General features: G+C 40.1%; 1 protein-coding gene across 1 annotated transcript in view; it reads left to right on the top strand.

The window, feature by feature from the left end:
- Positions 1-1,953: 1,953 nt before the first annotated feature.
- LOC102312470 (POU domain, class 2, transcription factor 2) overlaps positions 1,954-6,000 on the top strand; it is a 78,855-nt gene continuing 74,808 nt past the window's right edge. Inside the window, exon 1 of the mRNA XM_005941202.3 lies at positions 1,954-2,174. The gene's annotated coding sequence lies outside the window, so the exon portion shown is untranslated. The remainder of the gene's footprint in view (positions 2,175-6,000) is intronic.

Here is a 6,000-nt window from a genome sequence, read left to right as displayed (position 1 = left end):
TTTCACCCTGATCTCGAGTCGCATTGTAAACACACACGTCCCCCCCACCCACCCAAACACACACGCACACTCCCAAAAATCTGCTGCATTTAAAACCCTTGCACGAGGACGCGCGCTGCATGCAACGCTGGTCCCGCTAATACCAATACAGCCACAAACGCCGATCAATATATTGCCCAGGCTGTAATTATTTCATCGCCATGCACGTTTGCACGTCTGCACACACACTTCACCAAAAACTTTTCCCCAAAAAAACGTATTTTTAAACTAAGCCTCAAAATTAATTTCAGTCCAAATCCAAATTATTATATCAGTTGCTACTTGATTGTATGAGTAGTTACCTCAGATATAATGTGATATAAAACTTTTTTAAACCCCCACTTTAACTTATTCGTATTTTACCCACACCCAGATCACTTAAGGTATATTTTTAATAAAAAGTAAATATAATAACCTACAAAAACGGCATAACTGGGTTATCACACAGTCACATTTTTAATTTGATGTTTCCAACATAGAGACAGCTGATTATTGAATATCTGCTGGAGTCTCTTTTTAACAATAAATATGACAAATGTGATTGTGACCTGATGGAAAACAGAAGCTGCACTTTCAGTGTAATTATTGCACGTGTTGCTGTCTTTTGATATATTAAACAAAAAATGACGTTCAACCATTTCGTTTTCTTTTTTTTTTTTTTAAAAGGCCTCTTTTTATTCAAATTTACCTAAAAATGGAAATTTAAAATAGCTATTATGTTTGTTTGGGGCAATTTGTGCGCTACTTTGTCGAGTTGAAACGAAAAGAAGAAGCTCAATCTTGTGCGCAAAATTCCGAAGTATTTGCTTATATGCAAATAAGCTTCACTCAAAAGAAAAAGAGAAGAAGGCCATAATCTGTGACGATAAATCCAGGATATTAATGCTGCACACAATATTTATTCAGTCTGCACTTATTTCCTTAGATTTCGCTAAAGTCTGTTTTATGCATTGGATGTAAATGGCCTGCCAGGTTCAACGGAAGAACGGAAGCGAGGTTAAATATTTCTCACTGAAAAACAAAAAGTCTAAATTAGAGAAATATTTTTAGAATAAATAATTTTTTATTTAAAGCAGATAAGTGTAAGAAAACGAAATTAAAATCTTGACTAAATGATTTCAAAAAATAAATCAAACGTCGTTCTACAAAACAACCAGACAGGCGTGTCTCATTTTATGATCGTCATTTTTTCTTTGCATAATTGAAATGTATTCAAATATTATGCATTTGGACATGGCTTTGCAAACAAAGTTAAAGATATATAGTAACTGATCTGATTGTTGTTTTTAATCCTCTTTGAAATCGCCCATACTTTTTTAATGTCCATTTGTCATCGATCGATTTTCCATCCACACTGCAACACTTTCATTTAAATTGATGAATAATAACAATTTTATATCTGGAGGGCCACATATCCCCCTGGCACCAAACACAACCTTTATAATTCCCACTCCAAATTCTGAACATTTACTATTTTTTTTTATAAAGAATAATATCGAAATAAACATTTAAACTCAACATTCGGTTGTCTGGTTCCTGATAAGTGAAGGCCTTAATTGGGCTATATTGGCAAACTGGAGAAAAATAATATTATTTATTTGGTGTTTATAGATTTTATTTATGGAAGAAAAAAAAAGTAACCGCGTTTGAATCGTAAAACAGCTGTTTGCATAAATTGTGCAGACAAATCTGGAAATCCAAGACATCCTGAGAGACTCTTGATAAACTCTTACTTACAGGAAACCTGTTTAAAACATCAATAAGGGCGCAGGAGCCATTATGTGATTATGTGGTGCTGGCGGTTCTTTATTTTTATTATAAAAGCTATTGCCTTTTTCATCAATTTGCAGGGAGCGTCTGTCACTGCGGGCCCCAGAGCCGCAGCCGCTCTGACCCCCGGGTCAAAGGTCAGCTAGCCACTCCACCGTTACTGCAGCTCATCAGCCGCTGCCAGCACCAGAGGAGCCGGCTCGTTTTAAAATATAGACAAGTGTCACGTGGAGGTTTAAGCGACTGTTTTTCCTTTAGAAAATACAGTAAATTATGAAGAAGTATACAAACGAACTGGGAGACGTGGAGTTGCAACGCTTAGAAGATATCCCTCCGCCTGTAGGAACAGCGTCGCGGACACACAGGTGAGTATTCTGCGCATTGATATTTAAATTAGCCCCTTAGCTTTCCAGCCACCTGTTTATCAGGTAAATTTACTGGAAAATTTCCCCGAAATTTTAAAGTTTACACCAAAACATTGGTGTCAGTCTCTCTGTTACCTACCTGCCCAAACACACTCGGTGTGAGGAGAAGACTTGGCATAATTAGGTGGTTTATTGGTGCAGGCTAAATCCTTCCTTTAGCCTCACGGCACTTGAAATAGTCGCCGTTTTATTGTGGCTAATAGCCTGACGTTTAGGCTTCACGAGGCCGTTTAAAGCTTTTTAAAAGCCAAATCGTATTTTTATGTTCACTTGTGAAAAACATGGTGGTTCCAGCCGTACTGAACCATGCCAGTAGCAGGTTTTTGGCGATTAACTGTAGTTGTAATAAACACAACAATTATCAAATAAGTCAAATTATTAAGAAGGCATGCTCCAAAAAAAAAAAAAAAAGGCAAATTGTCTAATGTCCTTATGAGGAATTTCATATTGTGACTGTATTGTACATAATGTAGGTCTACTGATGGTTAAATGCAGATAAACACGTGAAATATTTGTGAAGGAACTGAGAAAGTATGAAAATATGGTGGCAGTGAAGTGTCGCTGAGCTGTGACTGCAGGCTGTTAAATAATATTTCCTCATTGCTCCGTGGAAAATAAGGATCAGGACTGCCCAGTGACTGATAAGAAAGAAAAGCCCCTCACATACAGACGCCCCCCCTTCTTCCACCCTCTGGTTTCCCTGTCATCTCTGTGGAACTCACAGGTTTTAAATTAATTAATTTCATATTGACTGATAACATCAATAAATATTTGTCTCTTATACTGTATGAGAAATTCTTGCAATCAGCTTGAAGTAAACAGTTAAATCTAAAATCCAGATAACAAGCTGCTTTCTCCTGATGTCACACAGTATTCTGGGTAATGTCTGATTTATGAACCTCAGCCATCATCACAGTCATTGCATATTGACTCTCATCATTGTGTTTATTGACATCTGTGTGAACCTCATAATAGTCGTCATTTGATCAGTGTTCCTCAATAAATACTGCAACTGAAGCATGGGAGGTCAGGGAAACAGTAACTCCCTCGGATTGATTTCCAATAATCTGGTCGCTGCCTGTGTGATCTGCAGGCTGCAGGCTGCGGGGAATTGTCAGCTCCTGTCCTGATGCCTGTTTCCTTGGCGACTGGCGTGGAGATAATAGCCGTTAATGAGATATTAACCCCAAATAGGGACGAAGACAGGAAGTGATGAGTGTTTGTGGAAAACGCTTCAGTCGGGCTTCGTCAATGGACGACCCTGACCTGATCAATATTGTTTTGTTATTCAGCGACGGTAACAACCGGTGAGACCCCGGTCGCTTGAAACTCAGGAGGTAAATCCAATTCTTCAGTATGGATGCATGGAAACATGAGAGGAAGCATTAAAGCGCAGACAAATAATCCAATCACATAGAAAAAATATAGATACAGCATACAGCACTACACACACACATAACAGAATTATATGGCTGGCTCTTTGTCCAGCTGGTTAGGATGGAAGCAGGCGATTGCACCCTGCAGGTCAAAGGTCAACTTCATCCCAGACACCTGACCTCATCCACCAAAGGTTGACCTCCCTGGATCAGGAGTGTGTGTGTCTGTGTGTAAGTGTGAGAGTAGAAAGGGAGGGTGGACGATAAGGAGAGAAACATGTGAATTATTGCCAAATGGTGAACATAAAAATTGAAGTGTGTCTGCGTCTGTGTGTGATTGTCGCAGATGGCCGTGGATGAGAGGTTAACAAATTTGAAGATATTTGTGATTTGAAGATGAGAAAAATGTTATTTCGTGTTAGTTTGTGTCCGAGTACGAAATCCTGTCCGCATCTTAAACTTGGATTTTCTCATTCGGAGCCGAGAGGCGTGATATAGAGACAAGAAGTAGATGAACTGAGAAAGGATGACAAATTAGAGACAAAGCAAAGGACAAGTAGAGGGAAGCTGGTTAAAGAAAAACAATGACAGATTGGTGGATAGTTGCAGCTGCAGCTTTTCCTCTTCCTTCACCATCATTTCATTTTTTTTTTTACTTTCTACTTCTGTCCTTCTGCTCCTCCGTCCCTCCATCCCCGCATCTCACTGCAGCTTTCTGGCAAATTATCACCTGACCTTGAATCATGTACCGCCCCCCCCCCCCCCCCCCCCCCCCCCCCCCAAATGAACACACACACACACAAATACAGCACACACAGGCTTGTAGATACTGCACTTGCAGCAAGTTGCACATAGTCGAGTACATGGTCAAATTTACAGAGATGTCAATAAATTCCTAGAATTCACGTTTTAGTCATCTCTAAAAGTAAATTTAAAGCTTATCTTTCTTTTAGAAGTGCACTGTGTCCATTTTACATCATGTTTCTTCTAACATGCTGCACAAACAGATTGAATATGTCACTATAGTAAGAGTAATGTAAATAATTTATCCTTATTTACCTTGAGTCTGGTGCATACATTTTTTAACATGTTTTTGTGTTGATTATTTTCTACAAAAATCAAATATTTAATATGGTTGGAAAACAGTCTGTGGAGGGAAAGTTCACCCCACAATAATACATATTTTAGTTAATAGTTTCGTAGTGTTACTTATCCATCTACACTGTATAGGTTCGAGCTGCGCTGTTTTGAAGATGCTGGCTGCAGAGTCGAATGCTTTCTCTTCAGTGTAGTGGGGCTTCATGGCATCTTCCATGTGGTACTCAAAGTACCAAAAAATACACCGTAAAAAAACTGAGGATCGGTGTCCCCTTCCTGAAACGATGACCTGGTTACTCAAAGTAATCCAACACCCTTTTGGGCAGTTTTTTGTGCACCTGCTCGCTGTGTCACTGCACTGGAGGAAGTGTGAATACGCACCGCGAGAGGCTTGTGATCATGACATTGTGGCAGCATCTAAACGTGTATTGCACCCCCCTCAGCACAGCTGTAATGTTACCTATTTCCACTCTGCCTGGGTGGGTGTAGTTCAGTAGAAAAAGTAATAATTCCAGCATGAAACTCCTCTCGCAATAAGATTTGTGGATTTTTTCTTCTTTGAGTTACCTGGTTAGGGGACTCTGAGATTTTCAAATGCGTTTTTCGATGATTTGAACAGCACAAAGTGAGTGTCATCTAGGTCCATTATAATCAAGAGCGGGCCCACATCTCTCTACAGCCGAAATGCCCAAAACTGGGAAACCAAAATAATTTTGAGGAAATGTGCTTTTCAAGTGTGTTTCTAAACTTGAAATCTTAAATGCAAAAAGAACGGCAGATCTCTTGATCAAGTGTTTGGACCTTTTTATTAATCTTTTGAGATTAATAAATGGAATAAAGTTTTTCTAAATTAATGACATCTAAAGTGCTCATGGTATTTGCAGAAAATAACTACACCCAAAGGATGGTGCCAGTAAGCTGCCTCCTTCCATGTCTCTCTTCAAGTTCTTGCACACCAATCTCGTCATCCCAGAGGTTCAAAGATGAAGGTGAGTAGGTGGGAGGAGGCGGAGGGGGGGTGGTAGACGAGGGGATGTAGGATAAAAGCAGGGTGGAAATACGCCTGGCCGAGCACTTGTGTTTCCATCCCTCCCCTTCACCCCTCCTTTCCTCCCCAAAAAGCATTCTTTCCCTTCTTCCAGCTCTCATTCACCCTTTAATCCCTCGCTACTCCACTGCATATGTTTCCTAATCCGGAGTGTGTGGGAGGCCCACTCTCACCCCTCCCCGTGCCCCCTCCTCATCCACCTCCGCCCTTGCCTTTCTCTTGGTGGCTGTAATGCTGTAACCTG

Source organism: Haplochromis burtoni, unplaced genomic scaffold, assembly GCF_018398535.1.
Source record: "Haplochromis burtoni strain Fernald_Lab_line unplaced genomic scaffold, NCSU_Asbu1 Contig_305, whole genome shotgun sequence".
Taxonomy (NCBI): Eukaryota; Metazoa; Chordata; class Actinopteri; order Cichliformes; family Cichlidae; genus Haplochromis; species Haplochromis burtoni.
Note: the sequence above shows the minus strand (reverse complement) of the source record. Positions and strands in the feature narration are given on the sequence as shown.